Genomic DNA, 24995 nt, shown 5'->3' on the forward strand with positions numbered 1-24995 from the left:
ATAAAATCTTTAAAAAAAAAAACCAGATTCTCTCAAGCTTCAATCCATCAGTCTACTGCCCTTGAGGCTAGACCACATTTCAGGCTTATCAGAGTTCTCTCTTAAAAAGAGTGGTTCTCCCCTGGGGGTAACTGGATACCACCTACTAAGAAAATAGTAGGTTCTGAATTGGTACAGAAGCAAAAACAAAAACAAAAACAGAACAGTGGACATTCTGGGGTGGGGAAGGGGATGTTACCTACAGAGCATTAAAAATCAGGTTAACTTTGCCACTGGAGAATCATCTACATGCTTTTGAAAAGAGAAAAAGGCTGTGACCATAAAATTTTACACTGTGTTAATGTTAGTTCATGTATTAAGGTAACACATTTTCAAGGACTCAGAAAATAGAATTAAAAAAAAAACACATTTATTTATTTATTTGTCAGAAAGAGACAGAGAGAGTGCATAGGCAGGGGGAGCAGCAGGCAGAGGGAGAAGCAGATTCCCTGCTGAGCAAGGAGCCCAACGTGGGACTTGATCCCAGGACTCTGGGATCATGGCTTGAGCCAAAGGCAGACACTTAACCAACTGAGCCACCCAGGAATCCCAGAAAATGGAACTTTTATCAATCATTTCTGAAAAAAATTACTTTGATATACTTCAACTGACTGACAAGTCAAGATAAAGACCTGAAGAATGGGGGAAGACATAAACATCGAGAGGGACATCTTTCACCCAGTTTGGTAATCAAAGACCCCAAATTCAGGATTCAAACTGCCTGTGTTCTCAGTTGGATTCAGCAACAAAGAGGCAGCTTGGCCTCAGTACTTCTGACTGGCAGGCCTGTATCTTCTCAGGTGGGGAACAGAGGCAAAAGAAATGTAGAAAACCTATTAAAGCTCCTTTGCAGCCCATGGACAAGTGCTTAAGACAGGCAGGGTAATCTTCCTCCAGGAACGTAACTGCCTCGATTGTTAATACTTCTCTAAGGGCAAAAGGCAACCTTAGCTTGACATTAGTCCAAACTCCAGGATTCTGTACATCTTTTTTAACAAATAAAAATGCCCTATTTTTAAAAAAAGATTTTATTTATTTATTTGACAGAGAGAGACACAGCAAGAGAGGGAATATAAGCAGGGGGAATGAGAGAGGGAGAAGCAGGCTTCCTGCTGAGCAGGGAGCCCGATGCAAGGCTCCATCCCAGGACCCTGGAATCATGACCTGAACCAAAGACAGATCCTTAATGACTGAGCCACCCAGGCACCCCTAAAAATTCTTTTTTTTTTTTTTAAACACACAAGATATGTGTTAGCCTTCATCCTCCAAGCATATGGCACACTGATACACATCTAAAGGGTCTCATGACTCATGGCTTACTAGACGGTAGTTAGTGATCTTATCCAAACAACAGCTAACCCCTCAAGGTACTGGAAACCTTGCTTCCAAATTCTTGAGAGACTAACACTATCCCTCACCTCCTCCTAACTTGAAAGTCTAGAATCAGTCACTCTTCACAAACCCAGACTAGTTCTTTCTGCCCACCAGTCCTCTCCCCATGCTTTAGTAAAACCACCCTTTTTTGCACTGAAGATGTCTCAAGAATTCTTGCTTGACCATTTGCTCCCGAATCCCAACATTTCACACCATTTTCTTTCTGCTTCCTCTTCTTGCCCCATGACATGGCTGTATTTCTCAAGCTACATGCTTCATAGCATGGGGCAGATTGACTCCTTGCTGTGGCTCATAACCATTTAAAGCACTTGTAGCTGCTTTTCAGCTCAGCACTCACTATCCAGCAACTTGGTTGGAACACTATGTCAACAAGAATTACATAACAGAAGCAAAGTTGCATAAAAACCATAATGGCCATCTGCATTGCCAAATAAATTGAGCAATGATTTTCTACATCCTGATAACTCCTCTTGGATAATGAGTCGTGCTTTTAAAAATTGGCTATGAAAAACAAGTGACTCAGGGGCAATCTATTAACAGTCCCAGAGCCCATCCTCTTATTATTTCTCTTCTAGGGAATGATCTTCCTAACTATGCTTAGGTAGTGTGCGATCTTTGGCTGAGCTAAACCAGAATTCATGTTTGGATGTGTCTGATGCACGCATGAGCCTGTATGTTGCCATCTACCTGAATTGGTTTGTACGGAGGAAGGAAGCTGAAGAAGTAGGTTTGTGTGTGGGCACTTGGGGGAAAGCAGTGTGGGTGGGGAGAAGGAAGAAGGGAGAGGGAGAAAAGCATGGTAACTCTGTCACAACTTGCCTGCTTTGTTAACTTGATATGAGCTCTTGGAAGAGAAGGGGCTTTAGACAGGGGCAGGATTTCAAGGAGTTTGTGAGACTTGGGGCCATTAGATCATTGTTTTCATGCCCAGATGACAGCAGGAGCCATGGAGACAGGAAGAGAATGATTTCCCTGTCAGCATGGCCTCCACTCATTACTAAGTAAAAATGACATAGAGGGCCAAACTGCGTTGACGCTGTGAAGATAAAATCTCGTATGGTAAAAATGGTAAATTCTCATATGGTAAAACCCTGCTACCATCGTGCTATGAACAGAGTCCAAAAATGAAATAGTTTAATACAAGGACATGCTTTTGTGAGTTTAATGAAATGGAAGTGTGGTTGGGAGAAGGATGAGCCTCAGTTGCCAGTTGTGTCAAAACTGAATTTGTTTCACTGCATGCGTATTTGTATGTAAGTTGTTATAAGTCCTTATGGATACGACTTGTAAAGGTGGTGAGAAAGGGGAAGACTGCTGAAAGAAGGAAAGAAGTATGTGAGTGTATTAGAATGGATGTTTCTGTATTGTAGGATTTGGGGTGATTTTTTTCCCCATGTTGGTATTTTCAAAAATTTTTATCACCAAAATATAGTAGTTTTCTCGGCTAAAACTTTTATTTTTATTTTAAAATATACATATGAAATCCATTTTATATAAAAAAGTGAAAATATTTGAAGGTGTCCTCACTGAACGAATCCTTTATTTTTTTAAAGATTTTATTTATTTATCCACTTATTTATTTATTTATTTATTTGCCAGAGAGAGAGAGAGAGAGAGCGAGCGTGAGCACACAAGCAGGCAGAGTGGCAGGGAGAGGTGGAGAGAGAAGCAGGCTCCCTGCAGAGCAAGGAGCCCATGCAGGATTCAATGCCAGGACCCTGGGATCATGAACTGAGCTACCCAGGCATGCCTGAGCAAAACCTTTAAATAGACTATAACTAGAATCAAGAGTTTTAAATCAGCTATTGTATGCTTTGAAGTGTAAAGTATATTTTAGATCGAGCTTTCTCCCTTTAAATGAACATATTGATTAACAGTTCCATTCATTTTATTTTTGGACCCACTGTTACACTTTTTTCCAAAGCCTCTTCAGTGCCAAAAGCAACAGTTGGTGTATAGATCATCCAGGAAGCATTTTCAAAATGCCCACTGTTGCTTCATGGCCCCCTCCCCCCGCATCAATCTGACTGTCTCTGGACTGGGATTTTGAAAATTTCCCAGAAGATTCAAGTTCCCCTAGCCTGTGCTGTTGAAAGCCAGCAGTCTATGTTAGAAAGTTATGATTTCATAGATTGATCTTCACAGTATGACTCCATGCCCTTCTGTCTCATTTCATCACTCCTGAGTGAACCCTCTTCTGGTCAACAATGGGTCTGAAATATCTCGCCCTTTCTCTCTGTTTTCGATAAGCTTGTTCTCCTAACTTATTCCTTTCTCTCCTTCCTGTCCAAACCAATCTGTCATTTATGGCTCAGCCCTATGCCCAAATGGGCTATGTTTAACAAACACTTTGGAAAGCTTAGCAAAAAAATAAGTCACTGTGCTAGATACTGTCAAAACCTCAATTAGAAGGCTTGTAGCTATGGCCCCCAGAAGAGAGCTCAATATCGGGTAGTGGGATTTGGGTAAGTGCACTAATTACTGCAATGGGCAAGCCAGATTAATACTAAGAGCCACACAGGCATAAGTTGTATGAGGTTCAAAGAGGGAAGAATGAGCTCTATCCCGAAGCTGCTTTGAGCCATGTTGACCTTTCCATCCTGAAATTATTCTTTGTAGCACTAATTTTGGCCCTTATTTTCTATTTTATGGATGTTTTATGTGTGTGTAGTCTCCTTAAATAACCTTGAAACCAAAAGAAAGTTTTGTTTTGTTTTGTTTTAAGATTTTATTTACTTATTTGACAGAGAGAGATCACAAGTAGGCAGAGACACAGGCAGAAAGAGGGGAGGAAGCAGAATCTCTGCTGATCAGAGAGCCGGATGCGGGGCTCGATCTGGGGACCCTGAGATCATGATCTGAGTTGAAGGCAAAGGCTTAACCCACTGAGCCACCCAGGCACCCCCAAAGCAAGTCTTGAATGAACTTTGTTTTCCTCCAGAGTGTAGCCCCAAATAGTGGGTTTCACGGAGTTGACTTCCAGGGCGGGCGGATTCCCTGACAGTGCGCATGATGGGAATTTGATGGTTCCAGCAGGGGAGTGCTAAAAAAGAGACTCCAGGAAACCTTGCCAAGTAAACAGCTAAGTAAAAGCAGAAAGGTCTCTCTTGAATCTCCAAAACTGGTTCCCAGGTCTTCCTTTCAAGGAAATTGCTTCCTTAGTTTCACATGGAGAATATCTGATGCTCTTAAGAGAATGAGTTTGCTTTTCTCTCTGTCATGCCTTCCACACAACATCGCTTATTAACCCAGGAATGGATGGCCTTGGACTTCACTTGTGTTTACTTCCCACCTTATCTCCCTTGTTCTGGTCAGTGAAACATAGTGATTAAGGTATGCGGCTTCTAGAAGCAAATCATATGGCTTCAAATCTTCACTTTGCCACTGACTACCTACCTTCACTTTGCAAGTATGTTCATCTCTGGGCCTTTGTTTCCTCATTTGTATTATGGGAATAAAAATGCTACTACCTACCTCCTAGATGTTCTATGAGTTCAAAGGGCTAAAGTGATCTGACAATATCCGTGTAATATGATATTTCACGATTCTATTGATCCAGTTTTGAAATCAGAGCTAAAAACTCTCCATTCTTCTTGCCAGTAGTTTGCTGAGCCCCCACACCGATTACTTTCCCTGTCAGGCTCTAGCACCCCTGGTTTCCAGTATCCAGGACCCAAATGCCAGAGGCCCCCAGATACCTAATGCCCAGGGACAGCCTATTCTTCTTTGGGTCCTTGGAATTAGTCAAAATACCCAACCCCTAGGAAGTCACAAAACCTAGCTGACGCCAGCCTACCCACCATAAAACCGCCCTCCCAGCTCCGCTTGCTGACCTTGTCCTAGACACAACTACCTGTGTGGCCTTGTGTGGCCACCTTCTCTAGTCGGGAGTTCTGCCTGTTGTCCAAGTGTCACCGTGCTATGTCCACCATCCGAAGAACTGATCATCATTCCTCATGTCACATAATTAGGGAATAAACTGGTACAGGTGAAACCCTGAGTAAGTGTTACTTTTTTTTTTTTTTTTAAATATAGGAAGGGCTTTTCTATTCCCAGTTCCTGTAAAATTCTGTGTACACAAATGTTGCAAGACTTTTTTTTAAGAATTCAAACTATTTAACCTTTAGATGGGAGCTAATCTCAGTAGAAAAATACCTTTTCGGTTTTAATTTAGTTCTCTTCCTTTATTGTATTCCAATTTACAGACCGAAATATATTGAACGAAGCCAGAATGTTACCCCAAAATAGGCCTCTTTGAGATAAAAATTGTTTTGAGCTGAAGGCAATTAGGAAGCCATAAACACAGAAAAAAGGGCCTTTTTTTCTGCATGAAGGCAGGAAAGAAATCTTTTTTACTGGTGACAGACTTTTAGTGGCCCAGAGAGAACACCAGAAGAACCTGCAAACAAGCCTTGTTAAACTAACTCTTACGTCGGGAAGATAAGGACCACCCACTCCCAGCCCCGAACTCCTTCTTCTTGTCAACGCTTCACAGCGTCATTGTCCTTTGACCAATAGGTATAAAAGCTTCTTGTTCTGATCCCTTCTTTGGGTTTTCATCTTCTTGTGGAGGCCTCCCTTCTCAGTTTAATTTTCAGACCCAGGCAGGAACCCTCAGAAGGTCAAGGAAAAGTTTTTCCTCCTCTACAATATCACCATGGAAAATACAATTTCTCCATCTAAAATGAAGCTTGGGGGGGCGCCTGGGTGGTTCAGTCAAGTTGGCGAATGGCTTTTGGTTTTAGCTCAAGTCAGGATCTCAGGTCCTGAGATGAAGCACTGTGTGGGGTTTCACGCTCAGCCTGGAGTCTGCTTGAGATTCTCTCTCTACTCTCCCTCTGCCCCTCCCCCTGCTCATGCTCTCCCTCTCTTAAATAAATAAAATCTTTAAAAAAAAAAAAAAAGTGGCAAGAGAGGGCATCCTTGTGTTGTTCCTGACCTTAGAGGAAGAGTTTCAGTTTTTCATTGTTGAGTATGATAATAGCTATGAGTTTTCATATAGAGCCTTTGTTATGTAATTTCCTTCTATTTCTGCTTTGTTGCAAGTTTTTAATCGTGAGAGCGTGTTGAATTTGGTCAAATGCCTTTTCTGCACCTGTTGCGACGACCGGTATTTTTTTCCCTTTACCTTGTTAATGTGATGTTATCACCTTGATTCTTATATTCAACTGAATTTGCATCCTAGGGAAAATTCCCACTTGGTCATGAATATGATCCTTCTAAAATGCTGTTGAATTTAGTTTGCTCATATTTTGTTCCGTATCTTTTCCATCCCTTCCTTTCAGCCTCTGTGTGTCCTTAAATCTAAAGTGAGTTTCTTATAAATAGCATATAGTCGGGTCTTTAAAACATTCGCTCTATGTATTTTGATTGGGGAGTTTAATGTATTTACATTTAAGGTAATTATTGATAAAGGTCTTCCCATTGTCATTTTATTGTTTGATATCTGTCTTGTAGCTCTTTGTCCCTTCCTTTCTCTCTTGCTATCTTCTTTTGTGCTTCATTGATTTTTATTATTTTTTTTTTAGTAGCATGGTTTCATTGCTTTCTCATTTTCTCACTTTCTATTGTGTGTTTTCTTTCTTTTTAGAGAAAGAGAGTGTGTGCAAGGAGGGGGAGGGGCAGAGGCCGAAGGAGAGAGAGAACCCTAAGCAGGCTCCACATCCAATGTGGAGACTGATCTGATCCGAGGCTTGATGCCACTACCTGAGCTGAAAGAGTCAGATGCTCAATCTACTGAGCCATCCAGGCACCCCTCTTTGGTGTATTTTCTGTAGGTTTCCTCGTAATCACCATGGGGCTTACATAAAACATTTTACACCTTTAACAATTTTTTTTTCTTTTTTAAAGATTTTATTTATTAACTTGACAGAGAGAGACACAGAGAGAGAGGGAACACAAGCAGGGGGAGAGGGAGAGGCTTCCTGCTGAGCAGGGACCCCGATGCTGGTCTTGATCCCAGGACCCTGGGATCATGACCTGAGCTGAAGGCAGAGTCTTAACGACTGAGCCACCCAGGCACCACTTTAACCCTGTTTTGAGTTAAAAACTTAACTTCAGCCACAAGACCCTTTACTTTTATATCTCTCCTCCAAACACTTTTATGTTATTGATGTCAGATTTTACATCTTTTTTTAGGGTGTATTCATTTCATGTATTTTTATAGTTTTTATAATTATGGTTTTTTATACTTTTGTATTTTAACTTCTACACTTGAACTAAAAGTGATTTATATGCCACCATTACAGTCTCACAGCATTACATTCTCTCCATATTTACCTTTACCAGCAAGTTTTATGGTTCATATGCTTTTGTGTTGCTGTTTAGAATCCCTTGGTTTCAAGTTGAAGAACTCCTTTTAGCATTTCTTTTAAGTCTGCTGTAGAAATTTTCTCTTTGTCTTTTGCTTTTGACAGTTTGATTATAATGTGTGTCAGTGTGGACTTCTTTAGATTCATCCTTTTTTGGGAGACTTTGGGCTTCTTGGAGCTGGATGTCCATTTCCTTACCTAAATGAAAGTTTTTGAACATTAGTTTTTTGTTTCTTGTTTTTTTAAGATTTTATTCATTTACACAGAGCGCGCACGTGCGTGCACAAGAGGGGAGGGTGTGGGGGTGGAGCAGAGGCAGAGGGAGAAGCAGGCTCCTCCCTGAGCTTGGAGCTCCATGAAGGACTTAATCCCAGGACCCTGGGATCACGACCTGAGCTGAAGGCAGATGCGTAACCGACTGAGCCAGCCAGGCCGTCCCCACCACAGTTTACTGAACAGTTTCCAATGTGTGCGCATTTCGATTGTTCCCAATATTTTGCACTTACAAACAACCCTGCAACGTGCATAGATATTTTCTTATTGTTGGGGGTGTATCTTCAAGGTAAATTCCTAGAAGTGGGATTGCTGGGTCAAAAAATATTTACATACACACTTTTGTTATACTAACTTGTTTGCTAAATCTGCCTTCAAAAGGGTGTACCAGTTTGTGTTTCCACCACCAAATAAGAGAATGCTTGCTTCCACAAAATCTTACCAACAAAACAGGTGTCAATTGGATAGTATTTTTTTTGGCCATACAAAATTTTTTATCTTCGCATAGTCACATTTATAAATAGTTCATTTATTGCCTCTGGATTTTGATAATTTAATCATTTTTATAATTTCAAATCTTATCCTTATGCTAATGTTAAAGAAGAGTTCACTTGTGTTTTATTCTAGCCCTTATATAGTTTCTTTTTTTACTTTTACTTTGCTGATGCATTTGAAGTTTACTCTGATGTACAACATTAGTCATGGGTATAATTTTATTTTTTTTATCAAATGGCCAAGCAGTTGTCCCAGCATCATTGATTACCAAAGTCCATCTTCCTTCCAAATTATTGGAGATGCCATCTTCATCATACACTAATTTCCATGTCTGCTTGGGTTTGTTCTATTGCATTTGCCCATCTATCTATTTATGTTCTAGTCCCCACACTGTTTTAATGAGAGAAGTTTTACAATATATTTTAGTATTTGGTTGAGCTATTCCCCTTTGTTTTTCTTTCTTTTTGTGTTTTCCTATTTCTTGCATGTTTATTTTTTTTTAAAGGAACTTTAGTAAAAACTTGCCTAACTCCATATAACTTTTGTTGCTATTTTGTTGAAATTATGTTAATCTTACATTAGTTTGGGGAGAACTACTATCCTTATGATGTTGAGTCATCTTATCCAAGACCATGGTTTCCAAGAATACTTTTTACCGTCTCAGGAGCAAGTCATATTGAAACTATCATTTGCTCAACCCTTACTGTACATTTAACACGTGTCAGGTACTGTGCTGGGCGTTGGAGATGTGGACAGTAAAATAGTTTTAGATTTCACATAAATGCATAAATGAAAGTGCACATGTGTCTCCATTAGAGTTAAACTATATGTATCGAAGTAGCTAAGTCTTTAGATCTATGATGTTCAATCTGGTGAGGATTTGCTATGGTTCTATTTTATTTCACACTTTTGTAAACAAACGTCTTTGCTGCGTAAGGGTGTGCTTTGCAAAGGACCAAAGTGGCATCCTTGAGTGACTGAAGCTTCAACAAGACCACCTGGGCTCACAGTGGACCTACTTAGGCATCCTTTTTTCCCCCTCCTTAATTTATGTATTTGCGAGAGAGACAGTGATAGTGACAGACATAGCGAGTGAGAGCATGAGCAGGGAGGATAGGGAGAAGCAGGTTCCCCGCTGAGCAGGGAGCCAGATGTGGGGCTCGATCCTAGGAGCCTAGGTTCATGACCTGAGCTGAAGGCAGACGCTCAACCACTGAGCCACCCAGGCGCTCCCTACTTGGGCATTCTTAACAGCATCACAGTTAACCAGTTCAACCTAGTTGACTAAATGCCAGCACGAATCCATCTGTCTATCTGGTCTGTGCCTCCACTCCGCCAGCTGGGCTCTGAAGGAGAAAACCCATCAGCAGAAAAGTTTGGTGCCATTAGGCATTCATAAATCTCAACCTGGAGATTTATGGCCCCTCAACCTGCCTAGGCATGTTATTGTTTCTTTGGTCACTTTGTTTTCTCCCTTCCACAAAGACTACTTCAAACTATCTTCACTCTCTTCACATTTCTTGTATAAGTTTCCTTGTTCTGAGCAGGTGACCACCCTCCCACTGAGAGAGAGAGTAAAAGTCATAAAGTGGGAACTCTCTCATCTTCCCTCTGGATTTCTACCCACCTCCTTTCCAGACTGTTCTGGTAAAGGAAGAGCACTTCCTCTCATTATCTAAGGTCAATCTCTCCAACATGTCTGATCCTCCTGTTGTCTTTCCCCCTTTCACTCCTAACTCAAACTAATGCTATCAACTCTTTATTCTCTCTTCTCTCTCTTTATTCTTTCATTTTTGCAAAACATGTAAACCTACTGAAATCTATCATTAAAAACAAACCCAACAATACCCGTCATCCTTTTTTCCCTTCGAGCAATGGCCATATGTCTCCCCACTCCTTCATAACCTAATTTCTTAAGTCATTTGATTTTGTAAGGCTAACTAGAGACACTCCTCATGGACACAGACGTGTACAGTCACTGAGAAGTGGAAGAGCTTGGAGAAAATATGGAGACTGCTGTAGATCACCATAGCATATGTGGGTTTTGTGGCTAGCTTTAATCCAAGGGGCAGGGGCCATAGGTGACACCTGAGTTTGGCTGGCCTGTGGTGAACAGGGCAATATGAGCAATATGACATAAGTGTGGGTCTGGAATCAGTTTCATTTGAGAATTTTATTTTTATTATTATTATTATTTTAAAATATTTATTTATTTGACTGAAAGTGAGATCACAAGTAGGCAGAGAGGCAGGCAGAGAGAGAGGAGGAAGCAGGCTCCCTGCCGAGCAGAAAGCCTGATGGACCCTGAGATCAGGACCCCAGTCGAAGGCAGAGGCTTTAACCCACTGAGCCACCCAGGCACCCCTATTTAAGAATTTTAAATGACAACACTTACTTTGCAACATTGTTCTGGGGATTAAATGACCTAATGGGTGTAAAGCTGCTTGTCACGGTACATGCCCAATAAGTTTTACCTATTATTATTTTTGCAATTGCAATTATGCTGTCAGATGGGCAGATCTGCTCAACCAAATATGAAAGCATACATATTCAATACAGAAACAAATATAAAGTAATACAACAGTCTTTGAACTACGTGTTGGCTGATGCTTTAGACATTCATTCATTCATCATTCATTCATCACGAAATGTGTATCAGAAACTTTGCTAGGGATTAGGGATTACAAAGAAGAATAAGACAAAATCTGCTGTCAATGACCTCTCAGTTTAGGGCAGTCAAGGCATAAGCACGTAATTATAATCTAGCATGCTGAGTGCAGTATTTGATCAACCCAGGGTATTTTGGGAGTTCAAAGAAGGAAGTGTACAGCTTGGGCTCAAGTACATCCTAGAGCTGATTCTTAAAGTGAGTCGACAGATGTTAGCAGAAGAAAGAGAGGAGACAGGCAGGGAAAAGATTTTAAAGTTTCTTTATCCATGCAGTTCAACTCAAAGACTCTGGAATCTCATGCTTTGTTTAATTTTTTAAAATGATACTACTAAAAAAGTTATTTTAAACTCATTGGCCTATTTGAATGATACCCAAAGAACAAAGCATTGCATGATAATAGGAGGGTGAGTCAAGACTTTGTAGCATTGGGAGTGGAGCATACCAGGAACTGCTGTAGGCATAGTGACACAATGTATTTGAAGGAACCCTCTGGCTGGGAGCCCAGAGAAGCTACTACCACTGATGAAACCACCTGGGTGATGTCACCACGGTTCTCAGCTTTAATGGTGCGGGACGTCGACCGTCAGTGACCAATCCCTTGAGGACTGGTTCAGTGGAAAAATTAGAGATACATTTACAAGCTACCGGGCATTCACTAATAATCAGAACTGTGAAATTTGTACAAACTCAGACACTCACCCTGGCATGATTGGTACATTTGCTCCAGACCAGGCATGCTAAATACTTGTCTCTTGAGATCCTGAAATCAGAACAAAAGGAGTTCGCCAGAGAGGGCAGCTCCCTCTGGTTCACGCAAGGGGCTGAACAACATGGTCTCAGTTTCCTCTTCTGATTCTTCGAAAACTTCGTATGTTTGATTTCACAGATTCCCACGTTCTCATTGCTGAGGTTATTTGGAAGGTAAGATCTGGAGACGGGGCAGGCCTTGGACTGATAAGCATCAGTGGCTCCTGCTGAGCCAGCATCCTGAGCTGAGGTCCCTGTAAAACTTCAGGGGAAAGAAATTTGCATGGGAGCATATACCTGCCAAATGATTATGTCCATATGGGCTGTGAGAGTGGCGTATCTCTGAATCTATGAGAGTGAGGTAAATTATATTCCCATAAACTCAATTCTTATTTGTATTATCCATTTATGTAAAATAATTATTTGTTGATGCATAGGAAAAAGGTAGGGAAATACGTAAAAAATATTATGAGGGGCTTTCCTATATAAAAAAATATGGAAACATGAGTGTTCTTTATTTTCTTTTTGCTTTATCTGTGATTTCAAAATTTTCTAAAGATGTGCTATTTATGCAAAAAAGAATCACAAGTTAGAAAAAATTATCATAAGAGAAAAAAGACCGAGTGTCTTCCACACTCACTGGAACAACTATTATTAATGTAGCATGGAGACACCAACAAGTGAAGACCACGAGAAACACTGTGGAGGAGAGGAGGAAAGAACTATAGGAGGGGTAAGGGGCGACAGAAAAAGGGATTTCTTTTCAGCTGGGTAAAAAACTGGAAGAGACTATTTGTAGTAGAGGAATTTGAAATGCTTCCCCCATTGGCACAGCCAGCACCAAAAATGTTTCTCTTGCATAGCATAATAATAATGTGGGTATGCACGATCAGAGCAGCAAATGCCAATATCATTCATTTGCCAAACTCTCACCGGTCGGGAACTCCAGTGGATGGTCCTAGACTCCTTCGGCAGTTGCCGTGGGTGTTGTTTAGAACACAGGGACGTGCTGTTAACCTCCTTAACCAACTCGCTGGATGTCAAGGGCACTCTAGCAGCCATGGCAATATGGCATCCCGCCCAGGTGCAATGGTGGTCACTCCTTGTGCGCACCGGCTGGCTGTATGTACTGAAGGCTCAGCAGCTAGGGCTCTCTGGGCATAAATCAGGTTTCTGTGACCTTCCAGAGCTAGGACCAAACCTCGAGGAGCACCTTCTCCTGTTGTCCCTGTCACAGTGTCTGACCCATCCCTTCTGGAGTCACAAACACACCTAATTCAAATGCTAGCCCTGCTTGGGAGATGCCCAGAGCTTTTATTTGCTTCATTAGTACTTTCCCTCACCCCTCATGAGCCTTTTCTTTACTCAGCAGGATAAGGGATGGAGAGACTGTGCCAGGTGGGAAATAACCCCAGGTCCTCCAAATCCCCAAATTCCTACAAAGGCTTGCACCTCTTTCACATTCCTAGGGGTTGAAAAGGCTTACAATGTATCAATCTCAGGTTCTGGGACAACTTGTTTCTTACCTGGCCAGATGATTTCCAATACCTTATGGTGGTGTCTGGGCCTTGAATTTTCTGTGAGCTCACTGCCCATGTTCTCCCTCACAAGTGTCCCAGCAAAGCCTGCAAGGTGTCCTGCCACAGAGGCAAATCTTCGCATGTCAGCAGCATATCGTCAGTGTAGTGAGCCCATTGTACTGATGCGGGGAAGGACAACAGGAACAGATCTTGGGCTGCCATCCCATGACGTATGGTGGGGCTGTGCAGATCACCTTGGAGAAGCCCTTGAAATGTCAATTGTTGCCTCTTCCATGTGAAAGCAAATTGATCTTATGACTCGGGTACCAAGTGTTTTCTGATAAAGGCCTTTACTAAGTCCACACAGCTTAGTACACTCCTGGGATCCTGGCCAAGGTATCCAAGATGGCAGCAACGTTGGGCATAGCTGCGTGGGTGGAGGGTGCTACCTTGTTCAGTTCTCAGCTGTGCACTGTCATCTGCCACAAGGCTTATCCCATATCCCTGGGATATTTCCATATCCCAGACCATAGTGGGATATGGAAAACACTCTGGGCAGGGAGTACAATACCCACTCAGGAGAGTTCTTGCATAGTTTGTCCTATCTCCTTCTGCCCCCGGGAATTTATAATTGTTTGACAGTTACACCTCTCGTGGGAGCGGCAGGCTTACTGGCTGGTATTTCCTCTCAGCACTGGTTTGATTACTCTAACCTAGAGGTGCAATTCACCAATACAGGTTTGCAGAGTTTGACTTTGGAGGATATCAATGCCTAATATGTTCTCTGGTATTGGAGAGATGAAAGTCTCATGTTCTTGGGCAGGACTGAGGAATGCCGAATTCGCAGAGTCAAAAGGGCCTTTCTGACCATAACTATTCATTTGCCCTCCATAATCATTGATGACGCTGAGGAGGACCAGGAAGCTTCTGAGAGCTACCATGTAGCAGAGTACCTTGGGCTCCATTATCTACCAGAGCCATCATCCTTCGCTTATTTCTGGAGAACCAATGAAGAGTAACTCTGCATGAGGCTTTGGTCACCTTCAGTGACCCTCACTGGGAGCTAATTGTGGCTTGCATACTATCCCTGGGGCATGGGAGGCACTCGCCCTAAATGAGACTGTATCCTTGAGGTCTGCGCTGGAGCACGTGGGGCATTAGTGACGGTAGGAGCAAATGGGGCCGGTCTGAACCGCTGTCTGGGCTTTCAGCTTTTCCACGGGACAGCCGACACAGCAGTGGGCTGTTGGCCTGAATGTTCAGATGGGATCCACCCAGCAATGATGTCAAACCATCTTGTTTCAAGGTCACTTTCATGGGACCTTTTGTGGCCTTTTGGCTTTTCCAGCTCCCTCTTTGTCTTGGGTCTTTTACAAAGCCCATATTCATTCTTGGGATCAGTCCGTCTCCCCCTGATCAGCAGGGGATCCACCAACAGCATCAGTGTCTGTCTCCTGACCGGGCTCCACGGGGATATTAGTGTCCACCTCCAGATGCTGGGGTGGGGAATCTCAGTTCTCATTCCTACAGTGAATGTGGCCCGATCAGGGCCTTCGGAGATAGGGGCGTGGATGGTCTGTGTCACTTCCAACTCCCTAAGAGTTTCCTTTTCCTTTTCTTTTCATTTTTTGATAGATCCTGCTTCAGGTTTATTGGTACAAATAGCCCAGGAGGACACCGGCCCCCTGCAGATAGAAGCCCAGGCATCCAGTCCTTCCGTCCTCACAGCAGCATATAGAAGCCTCTGCAGTGGAGCCTTCTCTGGGGCCAGGGCACCTTTGGGATCCAGAGCCGCAACAGCAGCCTGGGCCTTGGGTTGAGCCTTGGCCTTGGGATCTGGCCGCCAGAGCCTATGACCCTCGGCGTTATGGGCACAAGCCCATTTTCAGAGCACGGGGTAAGCGATATAAGCAAGTTGGCTGACCTCATGGCTGGTGCCTTTTGGAATCATGGCTTTATCGGGACCTCAGCAGCCTTGGCACATTTGCTCGTGGCCTTGGCGTTGTTGGCCTCCATCTACTTTAGGCCCTTCTTGGTGTGCTTCTTGGCAAAGTGCAGGTTCCTCGGGAAGCTGGGGTCCACCCTCTTAAGAGATTCATATTTTTGTGATGGGGTTTCTTGATGTCATTTCTGTGCCATCTTCGGGACTGGTTGTGGGTGCTGTGGTTCTTGGATTGGGCAGTGTCTGCACTGAAGCCCTGGGCTCCTGGAGTGCCTGGGGCCGGAAAAGAAAGACGGAGCTCTGAGAACTTCTTGTGCCTCCTCTCAAGATGTCCAGGCTCCCGGTGCCCAAAGAGGTCCTTCTCATTGGGCTAAGGCTAGAATTCTGCAGGCTAGAATAGTCTGATTGGTAAGGGAGTGAGGCCTCAAACCTCCGGGTGCCAGGCAGGCACTGCATGAGGGCAGTGTGTATGGCTGATTTGCTCATTTTCTCTGCCTCCTGCTTGCTCAGAGAGACACCGTGGCCCCCGCCTCTCCCAGCTGCGCCCACCACACCTGGACAGTCTTCTGGGCTTTTGGTGGGAACTTGGCAGCTGTATCGATAAGCTCCGCAGGAGGACCATTCTCTGGTCATGAACGTTCCCTGAATTGGGGCCTCCCCACTGTTGCTGGGCTTGGGCTTCCCTCTGTGTTTCGGGTGGGAGGGCAGGGGTGTCCCACTGGCGGCACTCTCGGTCGTCACTCTGCTTACCTTCACGCTTACCTAGCAGGCTGGGTGCAGGTTCTCCAACAGGTGTGGTAAAGCAGCCAGAGTTTTCGGGTTGTCCCCATACTCACGGAGGCCTCTAACCTATGGGACCCCCTCCCTGCAAGGAAGGGATTCTCCCTCCCCCATGCAGATGCCTCTTTTCCAAGGCCCATTTCTTCAGTCTCCTGGCTGGCCCAACAATTGTTGGTACACAAGCCCCTTGGGAGCATCCCAGGTGAAATCTGAAACTGGCCTGGCCAGCACAAAGCAAGGAGAGCTGGAAGAAAGAGGCAGGCAGCTCCAGGCTGGTAGGCGCAGGCTTAATAAATGAGGGAACTTACAAATAAAGCTTGTCGGGAGGGGCAAGTGATCCCTGCCCCGGCCCAACAAATCTTGGGTTTATATGGAGGTTTCTCCATATAATATGGGTTCAGTCTAGTACATCAGGCAGGTGTTCTCATCCCCACAGACACTGTCTCAAGGCTGTGTCCTTGGCGCAGCCTCTGGAAGGGGGCAGGCAAGCAGAATGTGTATTTCAAGGACAGGGTTGGAGGTGAGGAGCTTCCGACTGCCAGATCCAGCTCATGGGTCAACCTGGGGTCCCGTCCTCTTGATGATCTCCGTCAACAACATTTTACGGAGAATTAGTAGTATATTGATACAATGGAATTAAATGAGTATCAGTGACAAAAGGTAACGACAACCTCCCCCAAAGATTAAAAAATTTAAAAACACACATTTAAATAACTCATGGATGACAGAAGAAATAAGAAGCGAACTTTGAAAATACTTAGAACTCAGTGATACTGAAAATACTGCTTCTCACCACTGGGAAGGTTCTAAATACCCATGATACGTAGCCCTTAGGGGCTTGTCTGAGGCGCTGAGTATAGAACAAGTGGGGGGAGATCAGCTGACGACCAACAGTCATAGCATCTCAGCATGACTTTGCAACTCTCTGTGTGGGTGTGCATTTTGCAGGAGGAATTATCTGCTAAAATCAAACTTAGTGATTTTTAAGGATTCACAAAGATCTCAGGGCAGGCAGAAATCTCTGATCTGATTCTTTCCATCTCCCATTCTCTAGAAATTTCTCAGAGTTCCTAAGTCTACTCCTAATTGCCATGCCATTGAATTTTTTATTTAAATCTGGATTCTTTTTGTCCTCCGTAGTATTTGGCTCAATAGGGCAGTTCCCCATTTTCAAAATCCTCCTTTTTTTTTTTGTATTTATGATGCCACCTCTTGTGTTCTTTCACTAATTTTCATTAATCTTTCTATGGCTTTATTCCTCCTACAGGCAGGCAACCTCAGTTTACTCAGATCTCATCAAGGAGGTCCTGCCTGGCCACCTTCCCCAAAATAGCACTCTTCTAGGGCATATCAGCCCTTTCTTTCTTCCTCCCTCCCTCCCTCTCTTCCTTCCTTCCTTCCTTTCTTTTTAAAGATTTATTTATTTGAGAGAGAGAGCATGGACGCACAGAGGAAGGGCAGAGGGAGAGAATCTCAAGCTGACTCCATGCTAAGCACAGAGCCTGACATGGGGCTTGAACCCAGGACATTGAGATCATGACCTGAGTTGAAACCAAGAGCCAGATACTTAACCAACTGGGCCTGCCACTCAGGCTCTCATCCCTGCTTTATTTTCTCACCACTACTTAGCACCATCTGATAGATCATTTATACAGGCATGGATGTATTTTTTGTCTCCTTCACCTTTCCCTCCAGCATATAAACTCCCACAGAGCAGAGAAACTGTCTTGTTCATTTGTTTTGTGCTTTATTTCCTCTGCTGTATCTCCAGTGCCTGTAATAGTGCTTGACTTATAGTAAGTGCTCAGCAAACACTTATTGCTTATACAAAAGAATGTATTTTCTCTCCTGATTGTCAGGGGTTCTGACAGGAAATGGGTAGTACATGTAAATCAGTCAAAGAGATTACTGAAGGTGTGGGCATGATGTAGGGCAAGTGCAAGGTCAAGGAACCCAGGATTAATCAGAGCAGAGGCTCCATGATCGCCCCAGACCTGAAGGAGTGAGAGGAGAAAGCTGTGTGGAGTGGAGACAGAAGCTGCAGTCTTGGCACTCCAAACTCCTCTAGGCTTGCCTACATAATTTTGGGACTTGATACAAAGTGAAAATTCAGGGCTACTAAACCCACAATGGGATTGTATTTAGAAACAGAGCTTTTAAAGAGGAAGTTAAGGTTAAATGAGGTCATAAGCTTTTAAAGTTTAGAGATCAAAGTGATGGTTTCCAGAGGGAAGGTGGGTGGGTGGGTGGGGGGGGGGGGGATGGGTTAAACAGGTGATGGTGATTAAGGAGGGCACTTGTTTCGATGAGCATGGGTGTTGTCTCTAAGTGTCAAATCACTAAATTCCACACCTGAAACTAATATTACACTGTATGTTAACTAGCTGGAATTCAAATAAAAACTTGAAAAAAAAGAAAAAATTCAGGGCTCCTTTTTCAAAAATTATTAAAGATTTTAAGCCAGTGATGATAGAACATTAACCTAAGCATGAGGCTCTGGTAACAGGGGACCCTGTGTGATAAAACAGGTTACATGGCCATGAAGTTGCCTCTACTCTTCTCCCTCCTTCCAATTTCCCAATTGGCCAAATCCAACTCCAAATCCAGAATGCAAGGAAGCGTATTTGCTGAGTGCCTGATTCCTGGGGACACAGAGCTGAGTAAAAAAGGGCGAGATTTGGATCTGGGGAGCAGGAAAAAGATATCCAGCCCAGATAAGTATAGAAAATATGTACCTCTATAACCTTCTATGTCTGAGTGACAGAGGGTGAAGAAGGTATAAGACACTTTGGGATTAGTCAAGGATGATTACATATAGGCACATTTCCAGTCTGATTAAGAAATAAATACAAATACCAAATAAGTAGGATTGAGAAGGAAAGTACGTAATAACCCCAAGGTTTCAATTGCATCATTAGCTTTGGGGTCTGGACAACCTCTGTCCCAATACTGGCCTCGATTTTTATAGTAACTTTATAATCATAAGAAAAATCTCTCATTTTTATTGCTCCAGTGTCTATAAGGCAGAGCTGACAATTACTTCAGAATTTATTGTGGACTAAATTAAAGGAGATCCCCAGCATCCAGTAGGCGTTCAGTAAATGTCAGAGAATAGAAGAAAGCTGGGGTCACAGAGAGAAATGGATGAGTTGGGAAAAGGTCTTTCTAGTTCTGTGGATTTCTGGAAAAAGGGAAAAGTTTGAGAACTCTGATGGTTAGGAGGTTTTCTGTAAAGACATCATAGATGGCCACTTTTGCCGAGTATAGCCATTTTTCAGAGAATGCTGTTTGATTTCCCTGCTGGGCTTGACAGAAAGGATAGAGACTTTGCAGGCAGGCAGATGTGATTTCAAATCCTGTCTCCACTAATGAGCAGTGTCAAGTTGTGTTAAGTCCTCTGAGCGAGAGGTTTCTGTTACAAAATGAAGTATCACTATAAGGATTTATGAGATGATGTTGATAGTGTGCCAAATAAATGCTCAAATTTCTATCTGATCTGCCACTCTTTTTTAGTTGAACTGTACTTAGGAATCAATTTCTTTTGCCCTTTTCCTCTAGAGCTTAAGCAGTCCCCATCTCCAGCAGCCAGCTCTGTGGTCTTTTCTGTGGGCTTCACCCTTGTCCCCTGGGCCTTCCTGGTCACAGAAGTCTCAGCGGGAGAGTGGAGAGAGGAAGAAAAGAACAAGAATCTGCATTCACTTCTGTAGGAAAACTCTAGTTCCTCATTGGCTTTCACTCAGACTTTTGTTGAAACTTCTCTGCCCTGGGAATGAAGAGAGCAAAAGAGAAAGCTTTGTGCCTCCCTTCAGAGACTGTAAGAATTGAGCAGAATGTGTCTGCAGTAGGTTGAACATTGCCCTCCCCCACTCTCCTCACTGCAAGATATCCCCATGGCCTGCCAATGTGACCTTATTTGGCAAATGAACCTTGGCAGATATAATTAAATTAAAGATCTCTAGATGAGATCATTCTAGATACTCTGGGTGATCCCTAAATCCAATAGCAAGTGTCTTTATAAGAGACACAGAAGGGACAGACATACAGAGAAGAGAAGGCCATGGACATATAGAGGCAGGGATTGAAGCCATGGAGGCCATCCACAGCTAGAAGAGATAGGAAGGATTTGAAGGAGGCATGACCAGACACCACCTTGACTTCATACTTCTGGATTCCAGAACTCCAAGAGAATAGATTTCTATTGTGTTAAGCCATTGAGTTTGTGGATATTTGTTATAAGCAGCTCTAGGAATCAATACAGTATCCAGTCAACACCAATCATAATGAGTACACATACTACTAATAATAGCTGCTCTGTATTGAGCATGAATGGAAGTTTCTGGAAGCTGCAAGTGAGAAGCTGGCTTCTCATGCTATTCCTAACCTGTCCACCTTCAGCAAGCCTGACTTTGGTATGATTAAAAAATCTATTTTGTCTTTGGCCCTGTTCCTGGCTGAGAATTTCCTGAGGAAACCCAGAGAATTTCCTGAGTGGTAAGAGTGGTGTTTTTTGGTATGCTCATGAGTTGGCCTTTGAGTAGTGCTGGGATGAGGGCCAGATCTTACTGCTGAGAGATTAGTCGAATGGCTAAGGATTTGGTCAACCATGTCTACATAATGGAACCTCCACAAAAATCCCTAAACAAGGTGGGGGGCGGTTTGAGAATTTCTGAGTGAAACTGAACCCATCAAAGTGCTGTGGGGTGGCACATCTGGAGAGGCGGGGAAGCTCTGCACACCCCCCACCCACACACACACACCTTGCTTTACACCTCTCTTCATGGACTGTTCTTGAGTTGTTGCCTGTATAGTAAACTGGTAATCATTCAGTAAAACATCTTCCTGAGTTCTACGAGTTATTCTAGCAAATCATGGAAACTGAGGAAGGGGTTGTTGGGAGCCCTGATTTATGGTGTGTCTGTCAGAAGGATGAGTGGTCCTCTGGGACATGTGACTGGTGCCCAGAGTGGGGACAGTCCTGTGTGGACTGAGCTTTTACCCCATCAGGTCCGTGCTGACCCTGGGTAGGTAGAGTCAGAAGGGAATTGAGTTGTTGGTCACCTAGTTGGTGTCAGAGGATTGGTTGTTGGGGTTAGAAAAGACATCATATATCTGGTGTGGGGAAGACAAAACTCTCATGTTGACTTTTGTTTTATTTTTCTTTTTTGCTTTTAACAAAAGTGCTATAACAATTTTTCCAGGGTATGGATAACTAATAGGTTATAGTTTTATTGGTCTTCTTTGATTTACTAGAAAACTGGGCATTCCTGCTTCACTTGAGCTGATCCCCAGGTTAGGATCCTTCTCTTAGGAACTTGTCACGGGAGGCGTGTCAGCTCTCTGTGCCTCCCTTGGAAAATCCAGCATTGCTGCCCCTTCTAGTACACTGTTTCTGTGTTTTGGCTTTTAATATTGTGGAGCTCGGCTCCTGGTAAATCATCTATGTGTGCTTTTCTTCAGGCCTGCCCAGAGGCCATTACAAAGGCTCAGGGGAATGCTGCTCTCTCTACGCCAACTTGGGTGCCCTGTATCTCTGGAGGGAGGTGGAGGCAAGGACCGGGCGGTCCTGTTCTTTGCCTACTATCATTCCTAGCCCTGCTGACTTCATTTCCAGGTGTCTTGATCTGAGGCCTTGGCCAGAAGTCCTCCTCCAATGCCTCTGGGGAGGCCTCCTCACCTGCAGGAGGAGGAGAAAGAAGTCCTTAAGGTGCTTTCCTCCACTCTAATTCAGTCCCCAGTACTTTTCCACTCCTGGTCCTTCTCCCTCACCTCTGCTTGACTCTGAAGTCTGTAGAATGGCCAGAGCCTTTTTTCTAGGGCTCCTCAGCAGTGAGAAATCCCACATCTGTGGGGATCCACTGACTCTCAACTGGTATGCTGTTCCATGGGTGAAAATGGACAGGTGGGGAGGCAGAGTTTTCTCTGGTTTAGGACTCGTGCTCATATCATCGCTGGAAGTAGTCAGAGTTTTAATTCCTTCACTTTTGGCTTGTTGCTCTAATCAGCCACCCTGGAAACAGGCAACTCAGCTGTCTTTTTCACCCCAGCCCAATTCTGGAGAAATCTCAAGTCACTGTAATCCAAACGATAGTTAAAAATCAAATCTACTAACCCACGGTTTCCTTTCATCAAACATATGTGAAGTGCCTACTGTTTTCCAGGCACTGTGCTGGGCTCTGTGATGCACTGATGACTGGACCATAGTTCCTGCCTTTGAGGAGGAGGATTTCATGGTCCAAAGGGGCCTAGAAGATAAACAGTTCATTTCAACAGTGTGGTAAGTGCTTTAGGGGCACAGAGGATGGCAGGCAGATGTTGGCAGTGGGGGCAATTTCCACCTATCCCTAGTAATTAAAAGGATACAAATCAGGTGAACAGGAGAAAAAACAAGTTTATTTTAATTTTGTATGTATGGGGCCTCAAAGATATGACATTCAAGGTGTTTATATGCCTTTTAGACAGAGAAACACTAAATTTGTTAAGTTGGTCAGACAAAGATCAATATCATATGATTTCACTCATATGTAGAATTTAAGAAACAAAACAGATGAACATGGGAAGGGAGGGAAAAATAAAAAAAGATGAGATCAGAGAGGGAGACAAACCATAAGAGACTCTTAAGCATAGGAAACAAAATGGGGACTGCTTGGAGGAGAGAGGGTTGGGGATAGGGTAACTGGGTGATGGGCATTAAGGAAGGCACGTGATGTAATGAGCACTGAGTGTTATATGCAACTGATGAATCACTAAATTCTACACCTGAAACTAATAATACGCTGTATGTTAGCTAACTTGAATTTAAGTTAAAGAGGAAAAAAGAAAAAGAAAAAAGAACCAGTAAATTTGTGGAGAACTTTAAGACAAAAACCTCAGCTTGGGTAATAATGAAGAAACGAAGCAGATTTGTTTACACACCCTTTTCCGCTCCGAATTCCCTATCTCTGGTGATAAAAATGTTTCTCTCTACCTCCTGGGGCAGCGAGGCTACCTTTCTCAGGAGACATTTATTTCCTGCTTTAAGGGGGACAGAGCAGAGGAGTCAGAGTGTCCTTGCACTGGCTGTTTCTCTATAACTTTCATTCAAAAGAACCAATTTGCCCAAGTGGCATATTCGGGGGTGGACTGCCCTGAACCCCAAAACACAGAAAGGAAGGGGAGGTGTCATAGAGCCCTGTAAGAGGAGGTCGTACATGAGGCAAATCTTAAAGGGTAAGTGAAGAATGTGGGAGAGATGTGAAAACAGAAGACCCTGCTAATTAGACAACAATGGCTAACAGACCAGAGGGTCCCCTCCTGTCAAGAGAGAAAAAGTAAAAATTTAATCGGGCTGAATGATTGTGGGGACCAAAACCAGTCCGCACAGCTTGAGATGACAAATTTCACAAAATTCAGGTAAATTCCTGGAAGGACCCCCTACAACACATCTTATCATGCTCCCAGTGGCTGCCACATCCTGAGACCGCCCCCAGAAATAGCAGGCTGTGTCCTGCTTGTCACTGTGCTTCTCAAGTCTGGCACGTGAGTCTGACCAATGTCATTAAATGGCACAGACTTTGTTGATTTTGCTGTTTAATTCTGAGCCCAAACCTTCCCCTTTGGAGAGTACCTTTTTTTTTTTTTTTTAAGATTTTATTTATTTATTTGACAGAGAGAGAGAGAGAGAGACAAGGAGAGAGGGAACACAAGCAGGGGGAATGGGAGAGGGAGAAGCAGGCTTCCCTCAGAGCCAGGAGCCGGATGCAGGGCTCAATCCCAGGACCGTAGGATCATAACCCCAGCTGAAAGCAGACTCTTAGGACTGAGCCACGCAGGCGCCCCCTGTATACCTTTCGGTTTGCAGCTGAGGGCTGTGTCTTTCCATATTTGCAAACTCCATGGCAATAAAAGTTGCCCTTTCTTCTGACCAAATCTGCATTTCAGGGAGTTTTGTTGGCAGGTCCCTGGGCAGTGGAATCAGCATAAGCAAAATCATTATCCATATCAGCAATGAAATCACCAACCTGTGTTACTGATTGCCTCCTACGAATCATTCATGGATGGGTTTTCTGTCTGGGTTTAGTTTTTTGTTTTTCTTGGAACACCATAGCTTCCTCCTCACTGGGATGCTCACAGCCCAGTGAGTGGTAATGTAGGGCACACACGCAGGAAAATGAAACGGATAATCTTGGAGAACTTGGAGCAGTGTGAAGAGGCAGCCATGTTTAGGGAGATCATCCTTCCGAGATGCCCATGACAGAGGCCTCTGGTCTGTCAGGGTGACTAGAATAGGGCTTCTAGCAAACACTCCTTAATGGCATAGGCCCGGCAACCTGGCACTGTGGTGTTTTGCTGAAACGGGTCTCTGTTGTGACAGTCCTGGTATCATTCCGCAGTCTCCTAGTTTGTGGCCTGTAAGCCCACTTCCTGTGCTCTTCCAGAGATGGGGGAAGTCCATCATGTGAGGAACCCTGCTCTCTATCTCTTTTGTTCCCAAGCTGAGTGGGTGACTGGGAAGTCTAGGATCTCTCTAGAAGCTGCAAAAGGTTTTCGTGCAATCCTACTCTTACAAAACATCCTTTTTTCCACAAACCACAAGATCTGATTTATTCGTTTTCAAAGAAATATAGAACTCACAATGATAACTCACGTTTTTGGTAATAAACGTAAATTGTGAAGTCATGCATTGGCCCAACAAAAGGCTGTGAGCTCTAGCTACCCTGGCGTTGGGTTAATCCACCAAACAATTTGATATTGGAATAATCTCCACAAGGTTAAATTGCAAATATTTATAGGAACAGGATAAAATGTATTTTCACTGGGATAGGATTGTATGGTATATGTGTAAG

Source organism: Lontra canadensis, unplaced genomic scaffold (assembly GCF_010015895.1).
Source record: "Lontra canadensis isolate GAN:19392208 unplaced genomic scaffold, GSC_riverotter_1.0 scaffold9, whole genome shotgun sequence".
Lineage (NCBI taxonomy): Eukaryota > Metazoa > Chordata > Mammalia > Carnivora > Mustelidae > Lontra > Lontra canadensis.